The 15,217-nt window shown below is 40.3% G+C and overlaps 1 pseudogene; it reads left to right on the top strand.

The window, feature by feature from the left end:
• Nucleotides 1-1,051: 1,051 nt before the first annotated feature.
• On the top strand, nucleotides 1,052-11,921 carry LOC105504441 (annotated as a pseudogene).
• The last annotated feature ends 3,296 nt before the right edge of the window (nucleotides 11,922-15,217 follow it).

The raw sequence follows: 15,217 nt of genomic DNA, 5'->3' as shown, positions 1-15,217 counted from the left end.
TAGTCTTAGCTACTCAGGAGGCTAAGGCAGGAGAATCACTTGAACCTGGGAGGTGGAGGTTGCAGTGAGCCAAGATCTCGCCATTGCACTCCATCCTGGGCAACAAGAGCAAAACTCCGTCTCAAAAAAAAAAAAAAAAAAAAAAATATATATATATATATATATATAGTAATAACTATTTCAGAAATTATACACTCTATAAAACCAATATATAATTTTTAAAAAAGATATTCCATATAAAATCAAAATATTTTGGCTCATAAAAGAATTTTTATCAATCAGAGCTATTCAAAGGCTACCTTGATATGGTGTTGAGATCCTTTAGTGAAGGCATTCAATCTAGTAGCCACTCAACCAATATTTTTTGAATTACTGTATGAATAAATAAATGACTATTTGCTACAGTCTGAAAGTTTGTGTGCCCCCAAAATTCACAGGTTGAAATTCTAAGCCTCAAGGTGCTGGTGTTGGGAGATGAGTCTTTAGAGGAGATTAGGTCATGAAGGCAGGGGCCTCATGAGTGTGGTTAGTGCCCTTACAAAGGAGCCTAGGAGAGCTCACTTTCTTCTTACACCATGTAAGGACAGAGTCTATGTCTATAAACCAAAAATTGGTCCTTTACAAACACTGAATTTTCTGTTGTCTTGATCATCATGGACTTCCCAGCCTCCAGAAGGATGAGAAATAAGTTTCTGTAGTTTATAAGCTACCCAGATTGTGTTTTTCTGCCATAATAGCCCAAATGGACTAAGACAACATTTATTTGGGTTCTTAATAGAAGACAATTACCATACTTCTGAGATTTTTTTAAAAAATTGATGAACTCTGAAGATTCTTTCCGACCACTAAGATTCTATGATTCCCATAAACATTCAGTATGTTCCTCAGACCTCTCAGTTACAAATCAGGATGGCTTTAAGGAACTAGTTGTACAAGATGCTTAAGCAGTCATATGACTAGAAATATTACATTCCCAAGGGGGAAAATCATGAAGGATCACTGTCTGTCAGAAAAGTTTTCAGCTGCTGGCAACAGAAATGTCTGAGCAGAGATGATTAAACAAACGGGCGCTGAGTGTTTGCAAGGCAGTTGTTGTCAGTGCCGATGTCTTTCAGTTCCCCAGGGGCTTTTGCTCATGCCTGGCTGTACATTAGCCGCTGCAGCTCCATCATCAGCTTTCATGACTAAGTCCTTTAGAAGGAGGAAGTGGCAATGCCTGCATCAGGAAAGCAAAGGCTTTCCCCGGAACCTTAGCGCAGGACTCTGCTTCTATTTCATGACAACCCAGAGGGCTGTCGGGGAGCAGAGTGTTGAAATAGAGGTGGGTCAGCAAACCAGAAGTGCCTGCCTCAGCTTCCCTAGAAATATCAGTTGTAAAACATGGCCCTCCAGCAATAGATATTTGCATCTGCTGATTAAGAAAGAAGGCAACCAGCAGCCTTCTCACAGGTTCAGGTTCAGGTTCAGGTCCTTGTGGATGTGCTATGTTCATTAACATTTCCTCTAAAGACAAGAGTCCAGGGAGTATTAGCTCCCAGCCATTTCTGTGATTGGTATTGCTGTGTCAGGTAAGTGTGGGGAGTTCCTGTGAATGAATTTTGAAAGTGAGTGCAGTACTTCACATCAGCCTTACCTCCTTAGTAGTGGAAAATGGAATACATCAAAAAGGAAGCATCAAAATCATGCTATCTTTAATTTGGAGGGGAAAATGATGAATTTATTTTAACTTCCAACTGGATGGAATTTCTGACAAGCTTTATTCAGTGTCTGCTTTAATGGCAGGGAGCTTACTATCTCACAAAGCTAAATCACTATTTTGTTGGAATACTCTTTAAAACACTTTTTATATGGAACTGAACCTGGCAGCCTCTTAAATTCTAATTATTGACCCTACGTATTTTTTCCAGAGGTAAGTTAGATAAATCCCTATGTCATGTAATATCACACAAATATTTGAAGTTATTGTCCATGTTCTCACTTTGGCCACTTCACCTTGTTTTCAAAGTAGTTGTCATTTAGTAATGTGTACCCTAACATACTATGCTTTGACAGTGTCTTTCTTAAATTAGAAAAAATATGTGCTGGCATCCAGAAGGAAGGGTACTCTACAGATATGATAAGAACATGGTCTGATTCTTTTTATTTTTATGTTACCATTTGCGAGACCCAAGATTACATTAGTTACCCAAACTCTTGTTTGATTAGTACAGTTGCAGAGCCCTATGTCCTGACTCCGGATGTCTTCCTTAAGGATGACTCAATCCTTCAATTATTTCATGTGTGCTATGTTCAAAGCACTTAGGGATTTTTTTTTCCAACTCCTCAAACTTATTCACTTATATAATCACCTATCTCAATGCTGCTGTATTTGAGTGTATTTATACCATCAAACATCTTGTCACAAGTCTTGCTGAAATCCATTATACTATATTAATATATTTTTCTGTAAGTAGGCATTTTTTAATGAATGAGGAAATAAAGTTTGGATATTTTTATGGGAACTATATAAAATCCATTAATCTACACAGATTCTAGAAAGTTCCTCAAGATAGCTGATTAAAACCTTGAGATTAAATATACTATCAAGATTATTAGATATTTAAACAAGAAAAACCTGGCATCCTTAGCTGGAAAATTAAAAGGAACTATCCTGAATAGATTCCCTTTTATTTTTTCAAAAAGTATCAATACAGACAAAGTAAAAAGAATTTTAGCACATTAGAATGTAGCAGGTAGCCTGGGCACAGGGGCTCATACCTATAATCCCAGAACTTTAGGAGGCTGAGGCAGGTGGATCACTTGAGCCTAGAAGTTCAAGACCAGCCTAGGCCACATGGCAAAACACTATCTCTACAAAAATACAAAATTTACCAGGTATAGTGGCACTCCTCTGTAGTCCCAGGTACTCGGGAGGCTAAGGTGGGACGATTGCTTGAGCCCAGGACGGGGAGGTTACAGTGAGTCAGATTATGCCACTGCACTCCAGCCTGGGCAATACAGCAAGACTCTGTCTCGAAAAAAAAAAAGAAAAAGAAAAAGAAAATAGCAGGTGTGGCATATAAAGATGAAGATTACAAGGCCTTTGTTCCTAATGTGAAGAGTATTTCTTTAAATACAGAGAGCAATCACTTTGATGATCATGATACACAGGGCATATTAAAGAAAAAGAACAGATAGCAGAGAGAACAAATAAATTATCTGTCAACATTTTTAAAGAGAAACTTATTAAAAGTTTTCACACTCCCAAATTGGCTTTTGAAGTGTACAGGTTGAATGTACTTGAGCAAACACTGGCAAATGTTCAGGCATTCTGAAAATTATAAGCTAACTAAATGTATTAGATCTGTGAGACCAGGTGGTAGTTACAGAAATTTTTAAATTAACCCAAGGATGGAATTGTTGAACTGTTAGCCAAAATGGAAAAGCCTTTTTTATGAGTACAATGATGCTGGAGGATGACAGTTTACCAATGAGACCTTGAACATGAGAAGAGTCCCACAGGAAACTATGGAAATTACAGCCAATGAGTCATTTCAGAGGCTGGGCCACTGTACACATTACACTTTCTAACCTAAGACAACCTGATTTCTGAAGAGAAATCATGCTGGCCTAACAAGTACATGAATAGAAAGAATAGAGGAAACAAATTCATTCTTCTGTAAACATTTACTAAGTCCCTGCTGTGTCAAGCACTGGGCTAGATGCTAGGAATAAAGATATATTTCAAAATATTCCCAAACTCAGGGACCTCAATCTAATATTTGGGGAAAGAAACAAACTGTAAATGATTGGCTGGGTACAGTGGCTCATGCCTGTAATCCCAGCACTTTGGGAGGCCAAGCCAGGAGGATCACTTGAGCCCAGGAGTTTGAGACCAGCTTAGGCAAAATTGTAAGACCCCTGTCTCAACGACAGCAACAAAATTAGCAGGATATGATGGCATGCACCTGTGATCTCAGCTACTCACTATTCAGGAGGCTGACGGGGGAGGATCACTTGAGTCTGGGAGGTTAAGACTGCAGTGAGCCATGACCATTCCACAGCATTCCAGCCTGTGACAAAGAGAAAGAGAAAAAGAGAACTGACATGATTCTACTGAAAACTTTATGGATTTTCAGAATTTATGTCTGTATTTCCTACCACAGCTTATGCCTCTGAGACTGGTAGGAACAGGACACATCCTTCTGTGTACTTGTCTTCCGTTTAATTATGGCCAAGGTCAAACTTGCTGAAACTGAACAGGAAAGCAAGCCATAGTCAAGGACAAACAGTATAAACACTAAGGTGTAAGCAGAAAACTTAGTGAGAAAAAAGACTCATGGACAGTGAAGGAATATGACTAAATGGCAGCAGTTACCTTAAAGGAGTGCTGTGATAGAGAGGCCAAGGGAATGCATGGACAGCTAAGCAGATCTCCTCTAGGTTCCTCTCCTCCCTCTGTCCACATAGGCGAAAGATGTTTTTGAGGTTGCAGGATTATTAACTTCAATGATAGGGCCAACAACAAGATAATAGGGAAGGTTTCTAAACAGTACTCTGATATAAGTAAAACAATTCAAGTAGACAGGAAATTGTAACTCCAGTAGCTGAGTTTAATAAGGAAAAATAAAAAAACAGTGGAAACTTGAAAATGCATTTGTCTCTGAGAACAAGGGGCCAACTGCATGCATTAAGAACAGCAATATCCGATGAAGCTGGAAACCATCATTCTCAGCAAACTAACACGGGAACAGAAAACCAAACACTGCGTATTCTCACCCATAAGTGGGAGTTGAACAGTGAGAACACATGGACAGAGGAAGGGGAACATCACACACTAGGGCCTGTCTGGGGGTGGGGGGCAAGGGGAGGGAGAGCAGTAGGACAAAAACCTAATGCATGCGGGGCTTAAAACCTAGATGACAGGTTGATAGGTGCAGCAAACCATCGTGACACATGTTTACCTATGTAACAAACCTGCACATTCTGCACATGTATCCCAGAACTTTAAGTTAAAAAATAAAATAAAAAGAATAGCAATATCCAAGCTGACCTGCCCCACCCACCCACTGAGCAGCCGACACACAGGCAAAGCTCAGACGTGGAGTAGCAGTGCATGAAAAAAATGCACTGTGCTTTGTGAACTAGCTCCTGACAGAGATTTACAAATAATGTTGGCTAAAGGAATCAGTCAGGCAAGAATAGGATACTTCCTTCTCGTTCCATTGGAATAAGTCTATGGAAGGTTTTAAGTGGGCAGAATTTGAAAGCATTATATCTATATTAAAATAAAGGGAAAATCCACAGAATTCTTATGTACCTGGTATGGGTTACGAATGTGCTTCATGAGCCTGAATTAAAGCTTCACATTATGTATTCTTCTATACCACATGTATGTATAACTAGCAAAGAGAAAAATGGTTTAATAATTGACGTATTAGTACTCCTTTACAACTTTAAGGGGTAATGCTAAGGAAAACTAATTTCAATTTATCCTCTCTGGACTCATTGGTCTAAGGGAAAGGATAAATAGCCCAGTCTAAAAAGAAGAATAAATATGTATATTCTCTCCATAGTCTTTCCAGAAAGATGGTCCTATGCCTGAGCCCTGGTATTTTGGGGAAAATATATAAATATAATCATCTTAGGGGCTTTCAGATGTAGGTTCAGAGGAAACACTAATTCCGTGGTCATAAGGGGGGCTTCTTGGACCAGCAACAGAGTTGGACAAGCAAGGATCCGGTTTATGAATTGTGATATATTTTTTGTTGTTAGAGGACTAAAGGTATCCCCTGGGGTAAACTTACCTCCGCTGTAGTGTGTATTTAGAGTAACATGGCAGAAAGGAGGAGCTGTGGCTTGAATTTGAAATGCAGATACCAAGCAGGGTTGATAATAGGACACGAAACAGAAACTTCTGGAATTATCCCCACCTCACCACAATTATAAATAGGAAACTGTACCATGACTGAGAAGAAGGGATTGAAATCACAGATGGGGTTTGCGAGTGAGAGGAACTGGGTAATCCATCCAACTTACTAGCTCTTAAATCACCAACTAGTTGAATATGAAGACAGTTCCTGCATATTCACTGTGGACGGTTGGAAGCTAAATGAGTTTGTGCCAACTGCAATTGTTCTGGATCTGAAATAGTGTCTAATATGAGGATGATATTTTAAATCTTAACAGAATGAGATCACTGATCAGGAAAATAAATTCTTGTCTTTATTTTCCTGTGTTTAATTTTTGAGTGGGTAATTTATTCATACGTTTTAAAATTCAAAACAAATAAAAGAACAGATAATGAAAATGCATCCTTCTATCCCTGTTTGTTCCCCAGTCACTGATTTACTTTTCTTCAGGGATACCACCCTTATCAGTTTCTCACGTATTCTACCAGAGATCTGTTATGCTTAACACTATACTTGTGTTATATAAGCAAACACTCATTATTCTTACCTTTTTTGCATAAATAGTAGTATATCACACACACCGTTCAGCACCTTGCTTTGACAACATATGTATCTTAAAAAACATTCCAATTCAATACATAAAAAGTATCTCTATTATTTTTAAATGACTGCTCATGGTGCTACTGTATGAATGTACTTTTCTATATTTAATTTCTTTCATATTGATTGATATTTAAGTTGCTTTTGTTTTCTTTTTGTTTGTTTGTTTGTTTTGAAACAAAGTCTCGTTCTTGTGCCCCAGGTAGGAGTGCAATGGTGCAGTCTCAGCTGGCCGCAATCTCCGCCTTCTGGGTTCAAGTGATTCTCCTGCCTCAGCCCCCTGAGGAGCTGGGATTACAGGCGCCTGCCACCACGCTTGGCTAGTTTTGGTATTTTCAGTAGAGACAGGGTTTCACCATGTCAGCCAGGCTAGTCTCAAACTCTTGGCCTCAGGTGATCCACTGGCCTCGGCCTCCCAAAATGTTGGGATTACAGGCATGAGCCACTGCACCTGGCCTGGTCTTTTGTTATTACAGTTATAATGCTTCAATGAATATTCTTCTATATACATCATTTTACATAGTGCAAGTACATCTGTAAAATAAATTCCTAGAAAGGGAAATGTGGGCCGTAGTACAAATGCACTGTCATTTTGATAACCATTGCCAAATTACATTCCATGGAAGTTGTAAGAATTTGTATTCCCTCCATCTTTAACATAATGTTATTAAAAGTTTTGATATCACTAGTCTTATATATTAAAAAATAGGATCTCAGATTGGCTGTAATACATTTCTCTCATTATGAGTGAGATTATCTTTTCATACATATAACAATACTTGCATGTCCATTGTTGGGACATATTAGGCCTTCCACATAAAAATAAATGTGTACATATATATTATTCTCATTCAGGTTATAGGAACACTTTTCTAGTTAAGGCAGCAAGGCAGTATCAACAATGTGTAGTCTTGTGCAGAATGTTGTTCAAATCCACAGAATCTCTGATCCCAATATATGTGCTTAGGAAATAAACTTCACAACTACTATTGTCTATGAATGGGTTCATAATATGAATATATATAAAATGAAACTTTTATTTGTTCTCACCTTCAAGCAATGGATGTAATGGGACTATGGAATGGATTAAAATTCTCCCCACTCTAAAATGTTAGCAGGTTTGAGTCTATTAATAGAACCTTTCTTTGGTGGCCTGTCTTACAGATCCTTCCTATATGATGCTATCTCTGTAGTCACTTGCCTCCTACCAGATACGACCAAGGAATATAAAAAAATTAAGTGAAGGAAATAAATTTGATCTATAATTCCCCCCCAACTCCAGGTATATTTTGTCATAACCATGGAGGTACTACTCTATAAGACTCAAACATTTCTTTGTTGAAGCCCAAGTGGAGAAAGTAAAAGTGAAGCTTACTTATTTAGTACATTTATACAAAAAAAAAAAGAAAACCCTCATAGAAATTGAAACAAAACTTTCAGAAAAAACAATAATCAAACACATAAAATTTCTTATTGATTAAACTAAATCAAGGACTCATGACTTTTGATTCATCAAAAATATTAAGTAAAAATGAAAATTTCCTTTCACCATACAGAAGACATGTAACAGCTTAATTATACAAAAAGAGATAATGCTTTAGAGCCCAAGAAAAATATAATTTTATGCCTCCAAATTACTTGATACTAAGAAATTTTACTTGACAAAAAGTTAACTTTTCTGGTACGGATCCCGAATCCTATTCCTTATAGTGATAAGCTACCATGATCATGGCTGTCATTGTGACTTAATTGACCCAAATTTCCCCGGCTACAAATATAGGACATGGAAAGAAAACCCATTCCTCTTTAAAGCATATCTGGAAACTACTAATGAGGATTTCTGGAGAAATGAAGAAAACTCAGCACTCATGCCAGAAACCAGCCATGGGTTTTAATGTGAATTACATCTAATCACATACCTGCACAGCATATATAGGTGGAAACTGAGCTTTATAGAAGTGGTATAGTTACTGGGTAAGTAAATCTATGAGGAAAAACAAATGTTAATGTTAATTGGTGTGTATGGCACCTAAGTCAACCTCAAGGTGCCTAATATGAAGACAGAATTATAAAGTACACTAGATCTCGTCCAACTGTGCCTAACTATAAATTAAATGTTTCTATTAACAGACATAAGATTTAGTAAGAATTTGCTAGTACCCTGAGTGGTAGTGAATTCAAAATGAATTCTATTTTAAAATAATCTCAAGTCAGGTAAATAATCAGTCTAATATAATTGAAATCACAAATGGGGCCAGACGCCGTGGCTCATGCCTGTAATCCCAGCACTTTGGGAGGCCAAGGCAGACAAATCATTCAAGGTCAGGAGTACAAGACCAGCCTGACCAACATGGTGAACCCTCTCTCTACCAAAAATACAAAAATTAGCCAGGTGTGTTACTGTACACTTGTGGTCCCAGCTACTTGGGAGGCTGAGGTAGAAGGATCCCTTGAACCCAGGAGGCAGGAGTTGCAGTGAGCTGTGATCATACTACTGCACTCCAGCCTGGGCAACACAGTAAGACAATGCCTCAAAAATAAGTAAATAAATAATAAATGGGAAGTACATAGATGTTTTAAGAATAATATCCTGGGAGAGGAGACACGGCAATGTGAGTATGGAAAGAAGACAGAATGACACAGCAGTGCTGGCTTTGAAGATGGAGTAAGAGCCACCAGCCGAGAAATGTGTGTGGACTGCAGAAACTGGTGGCTCTCTCCTAGAGCTACAAGAAGGAACACAGCCTTGAAGGTGCCAACACCATGATCTTAGCCCAGTATGACCCATTTTAAACTTGCAACCTCCAGCACTGTAAAATAGTGAATTTGTGTGGTTTTCCTCACTGTTACTGTGGTAATTTATTACAACAGCAGTAGAGAACCACTACAAAACCTTCAGGAGGGGTAAAACAGCACAGGCTTCATCAACTCATGCATTCACTTCAATAATACAGAAAATTGTTCAAGGTAAAGCCTTGTGTTGTGTTCCCTGCTGGGAATGAGGTAGGGAGGCATTGAGATGAAAGTTGTGCCTGGTGCCCATGAAGGTAGGTAATGAACATGCAGAAAGAGCAGGGAGAGGTGGAATCCAGAGTGGGACCAAGAATGAGGGACTGGCCGGGCACAGTGGCTCAGCTTGTGATCCCAGCACTTTGGAAGGCCAAGGCCAGAGGATCACTTGAGCCCAAGTGTTCAAGACCAGCCTGGCAACACAGTGAAACCCTTGTCTCTAAAAGAGAGAGAAAAAATAAGGGACACTGAGTTACATTGAGTCCTCTTTGGCCAAAAATATTGCAGTGAGGGTCTGTTTCATCCCTTCTCTCCCATCTCAGAGAAATGGAGGCTACTGCTAGTCTCACCTGCATTCTGGATTCAGTTTCAGGACCTTTCCTCCGGTGATAAATATGCAGTGCCTTAGGGGAACCTCAGCCAAATCAATAAACTTCAACTGGCAACAAGAGTGTGCATGTGAGGTGACTGCACTTTTTTTTCCTCCTGCCAAACCAGAATTAGCCGGTATAGGAATGAACGAGCAGGAAGATTGGAAATTGCTCCGACTGGAAGGAAGCCCAGGTTAGGTTTGGGCACCTCCAAATGCTCCCTTTTTAAAACCACCCGGAGTGAGGCGTCGAACTTTCAGCTCCACCAAACTCTCACCTGGCCTGGCGGCGAGCGGCAGAAGAGCACGGGAGCCCCTCACCCAGCGCACCGAGCCCAGTGGAGAACTGAGCCGCAGGCACCCGCATCTCCAGGATGATAGGCGACATTGCAACAAATCTCTACACCTAGCAGCTCAGGGGGCTCCAAGCAGAGAAGCAAGTTTGAGGATCTGGGCGTGGAGCCGAGTGAGTCCGCAGCCCAGCGAGCCTCGAGCCGCCCTTTCATCAGCTTGTTCATTAACACCTGTGAGTGCCTCCGGACTGCAATCATTGGAGGGCTCGTCAACTCCCTGGGCTGGGTGTTGAGTGCCTACGCTGCAAACGTGCATTATCTCTTCATTACTTTTGGAGCAGCAGCTGGCCTGGGCAGCGGGATGGCCTATCTGTCAGCGGTGGTCATTGTGGGCAGGTATTTCCAGAAGAGACGCTCCCTCGCCCAGGGCCTCAGCACTAAGGGGACCGGATTCGGTATGTTCCTAATGACTGTGCTACTGAAGTACTTCTGCGCAGAGTACGGCTGGAGGAATGCCATGTTGATCCAAGGCGCGGTTTCCTTAAACCTGTGTTTGTGGGACCCTCATGAGGCCCCTCCCTCCTGGGAAAAACCCATATGATCCAGGAGAGAAAGATCTGCGCATCCTGCCTACGCACTCCACGGAATATGTGATGTCAAATGGACAGCAGGGAAGAACAGAAGAGAAGGACGGTGGCTCTGGGAACGAGGAGACCCTCTGTGACCTGCAAGCCCAGGACTGCCCCAATCAGGCCGGATCACGGGCTCTCTCCGGTTCTGAAGAATGTCAGCTGGCTCACCATGAGAGTCAAGAAGGGCTCTGAGGATTGGTACTCAGGCTATTTTGGGACAGCCTCTCTGTTTACAAATCAAATGCTTGTAGCCTTTATTTTCTGGGCTTCGTTTGAATACAGCAGCTTTGTCATCTCCTTTATTCATGTCCCAGAAATCGTCAGTTTGTGTAACTTATTGGAGCAAACGACGTTTTCCCTTTGACGTCAATTCTAGCAGTAGTTCACATTTTTGGAAAAGTGATCCTGGGCGTCATAGCTGACTTACCATGCATCGGTGTTTGGAATGTCTTCCTGTTGGCCAACTTCAGTCTTGTCCTCAGTATTTTTGTTTTGTTTTGTTGTTTTTGATTTTTTTTTGGGGGGGGTGGGGGACGGAGTCTCGTGCTGTCGCCCAGGCTGCCGTGCAGTGGCACGATCTCAGCTCACTGTAAGCTCTGACTCCGGGTTCATGCCATTCTCCCACCTCAGCCTCCTGAGTAGCTGGGACTACAGGCGCCCACCACCTCACCCAGCTAATTTTGTTTTTGTATGTTTAGTAGAGACGGGGTTTCACCATGTTAGCCAGGATGGTCTTGTTCTGATCTTGTGATCTGCCTGCCTCGTCTTCCCAAAGTGCTGGGATTACAGGTGTGAGCCACCGCAGCCGGCCTCCTCAGTATTTTTAATTCTGCCATTGATGCACACTTATGCTGGCCTGGTGGTCATCTGTGCACTGATAGGGTTTTCTAGCAGTTATTTCTCTCTAATGCACGTAGTGGCTGAAGACTTGGTTGGCATTGAACATTTAGCAAATTCCTAAGGCATCATCATCTGTGCTAATGGCATCTCTGCGTTGTTGGGACCACCTTTTGCAGGTAAACTTCCTGAGGTTTTAAGAGCTCAGAGTGCATATAGATACGGTATGTTATGTTAAAAAGTCCAAGACAAAGAAGGAGGTTTCCAAAAAAAAAAAAAAAAAGAATAAGATCCTGAAGTGTATCCAGCAGATAACTGAACTGTGTTAAGAAATCTACATGGGACCAGGCGCTGTGACTCACGCCTGTAATCCCAAAACTTTGGGAGGCCAAGGCAGGCAAATCATGAGGTCAGGAGAACAAGACCATTCTGGCTAACACGCTGAAACCCTTTCTCTACTAAAAATACAAAAAATTAGCTGGGTGTGGTGGCACGCACCTGTAGTCCCAGCTACTTGGGAGGCTGAGGCAGGAGAATTGTTTGAACCCCGGAGGCAGAGTTTGCAGTGAGCCCAGATGATGCCATTGTACTCCAGTCTTGTCTGGGCAACAGAGCAAGACTCTGTTTCAAAAAATAAGAAGAAGAAGAAAAGAAATCTACATGGAGCTAAATCATCTTGGGATATGAAATTTACCTGGTTTTCACTGGAGCTATCTAATCTTTAAAAATGCCATGAAATAAAGAACTAGGTCAAATTGACATAAATGTTCTCAATGACTGGAACACATAAGAACGAGTAGGCTTAGCTTCAGGGGCAATGAGATTATGGAAATCAATGAGCATTGCCTTAATGTGGTTTGAAACGTGTGAGTCAGTCCACATTTAATTGTAGGTCAGACTTTGCCCATGTTCAAGAGACAGAGGTTGTTAATTGCTTAGAAAGAGCTAGCAAAAGAATAAAATATGGTTTAATGGACTTACAGAAGTACAATGCAGTGTTTCAAAATAAATCATGACATGTAGTTCACAAGTTCATATATAAAGAAGAACCGATAATAGCTACATAGTTAATAATACATTGCCACCCAAGATTGTGCCTTTAGTTATGGAGTATGATTTTTCCCCTTTTTTATTAAAGCGTAACATGTCTGCAGAAAAGTGCAAAAATTTTAAGTGTACACTTTGAGGAAGCATCATGGATGGAACACATCTGTGTAACTACGGCTTGGGTCAAGAAATAAAATATGACTACTAACCCTGAAGGCTTCCTCATGGTCATCCCAATTTCCAGCATCTCCTTTCTCTGCAAAGACAATCAGACTTCTATGGATTACTTTTATGTGGTTCTGAACTTCATAAATGCTATTATACACCCGGTATTCTTTTGTATCTGGTCTCCTTTGTTCACTATTAATTTTGTGTGTTTCTTCCATGTTATATCATGTTTTTGTAGTTTGTTTATATCATTTTAATTTTTTTTAATTTATTAAAACAGAGATGGGATCTCAATATGTTGCCCGGACTAGTCTTGGACTCCTCGACTCAAGCAATCCTCGGTTTCCCAGAGTGCTGGGATTACAGGCATAAGCCATTGTATTCAGCCTGTTTATTTAATTTTAAGGTATAATTTTATCAACAACATTTCAAATATGTATAAAGAAGTGAGGTCTGCTGAGAATGGTATAATAGCCAGTTGTGAGTTTCAGGAGTTCTAGTTCATTTTTGTTCTTCCCATAACCTGTCTCATTTACCAGCACTATGCTTATACATACACTAGTTCTCAGTGAGTTGTTTTACTTCTCTGGCTGGGAGTCTCAAATCATGGTCAATGCAGCATAGACAGAGAAATATGGCCTTGCTCTAAGAGACTAATATTGTATATTCAACTACTCCTCTGTCTATAGAAAAAGACAGCAATTCTAGCAATTGCTCAATAATAAATGGCAACTCAATTAATGCATCTAATGTTAATATCAGTAACACTCAGAGGACCACACCTTTAAGGTTATAGTGTAACTTTTGTAGCTAGAGGAAAAGGTTGCTTTTCAGAATGAAATATTAATAGTAGCATTTGGCAGAAACTTCTGAAAGCTAAGAGAATAACACTTAGTCTCAACAGGTTGAGAAAAACCAGGCTGGCTTCAGTTTTGTAAGTCATCTTAAATTGTATCTCAAATTAATATAAAATGGAGAGGCCATAGAGGTGGATGTTAATCAAACACAGCAATGAAATGAATATCTTAGACAAATTTATAGCCAATGGAAAACTTGTGAATGGAGGACCCCAGACTGCTGTGGAAAAAGCATTCTTGCCTAGCAACTCACAGCCTGGCTGGCTTTGGGCTGGGTGCCTATTTTTAGTTGTCTTCTGTTCCTGAGCCAGATGAATACTGCCCCCTCTTTCAGTTTGCTTTGGATAATGGCCAAATGCCAAAATCTACTTTTCCTTAAATAGCATAGCTCCCGTCTGTTCACAATCAACAAGAAGAAATTGAGATGTGAAATATGCTATGGTCTTTTGGTCATTCCTGCCTAATCAGACTCAGAGAGATTTGAACTATTTGTCACGTGATTTTATCTTATTTTTTGAACGTATGGAATTGGTAAGCCGTCATTAAGAGGGTATGATACAGCAAGGCTTAATCCATGTTTTCCCCAGGAAAGAATTTATATAACTTATAACAAGGAAATGAGACAAAAGCACAGGATACTCTGTAGTCTTTCTATCTTGCATGGTATCTTGAGAATTTTCACATGTAGCTATTTTGTCTTCTCTCTACTAAAGAATAGAAGATCCTGTATCACTGCGTCAAGTAAGAAGGAAAAAATAGCCATTGGCTGTTGTAGGGTCAATTTTCTCTAGGCTATGCTAGAGTAACAAACAGCCCCAAAATATCAGTAACTTACTGTAACGAGGTTTATTTCTTGTTCATATTAAATGTTGCCTGAAAGTCCACTGTCTCTGCTCTCTGTGTCTTCTCTGTCATAAGTTCCAGGCTAAAGGAGAAGCCCATAGTGGGAGTATGCCATTCTCATAGCAGAGGGAAGGGAACAATGACTGAATCTCACAATTGTTTATAACTTTTCTGTTTAGACATGGCATACATCACATATGCTCACATTCCATTGGCTAAAGCAAGTGATGACAAGTTTGACAGCCAAGGAGCAGAAAGAACAATGCTCTTACATGGAGGACTAACAAGAAGAAGCCTAGTGGACGAGGGCCTCGTGGAGTCACCAGTGAAGACATGAATGGAGATGGAGGCCATTATACTTTGCAAACTAATGCAGGAACAGAAAATCAGATACTGCATGTTCTCACTTATAAATGGAAGCTAACTGATGAGAACTCATGGGGGACAAACATACACTGGGGCCTGTCAGAGGGAGGAGGGTGGGAGGAGGGAGAGGATCAGGAAAAATAACCACTGGGTACTAGGCTTAATACATGGGTTTTGAAACAATCTGTATAACAAACCCCCATGACACAAGTTTACCCGTATAACAAACCTGCATTTGTACCCCTGAACTTAATATAAGGTAGACAAAACAACACACACACACAAATTAATTAAATGGCTAAAC

The sequence above is a fragment of the Colobus angolensis genome, unplaced genomic scaffold (genome assembly GCF_000951035.1).
Source record: "Colobus angolensis palliatus isolate OR3802 unplaced genomic scaffold, Cang.pa_1.0 Scaffold121, whole genome shotgun sequence".
In the NCBI taxonomy this organism is placed as follows: Eukaryota; Metazoa; Chordata; class Mammalia; order Primates; family Cercopithecidae; genus Colobus; species Colobus angolensis.
This window is presented reverse-complemented; position numbering and strand designations above follow the sequence as displayed.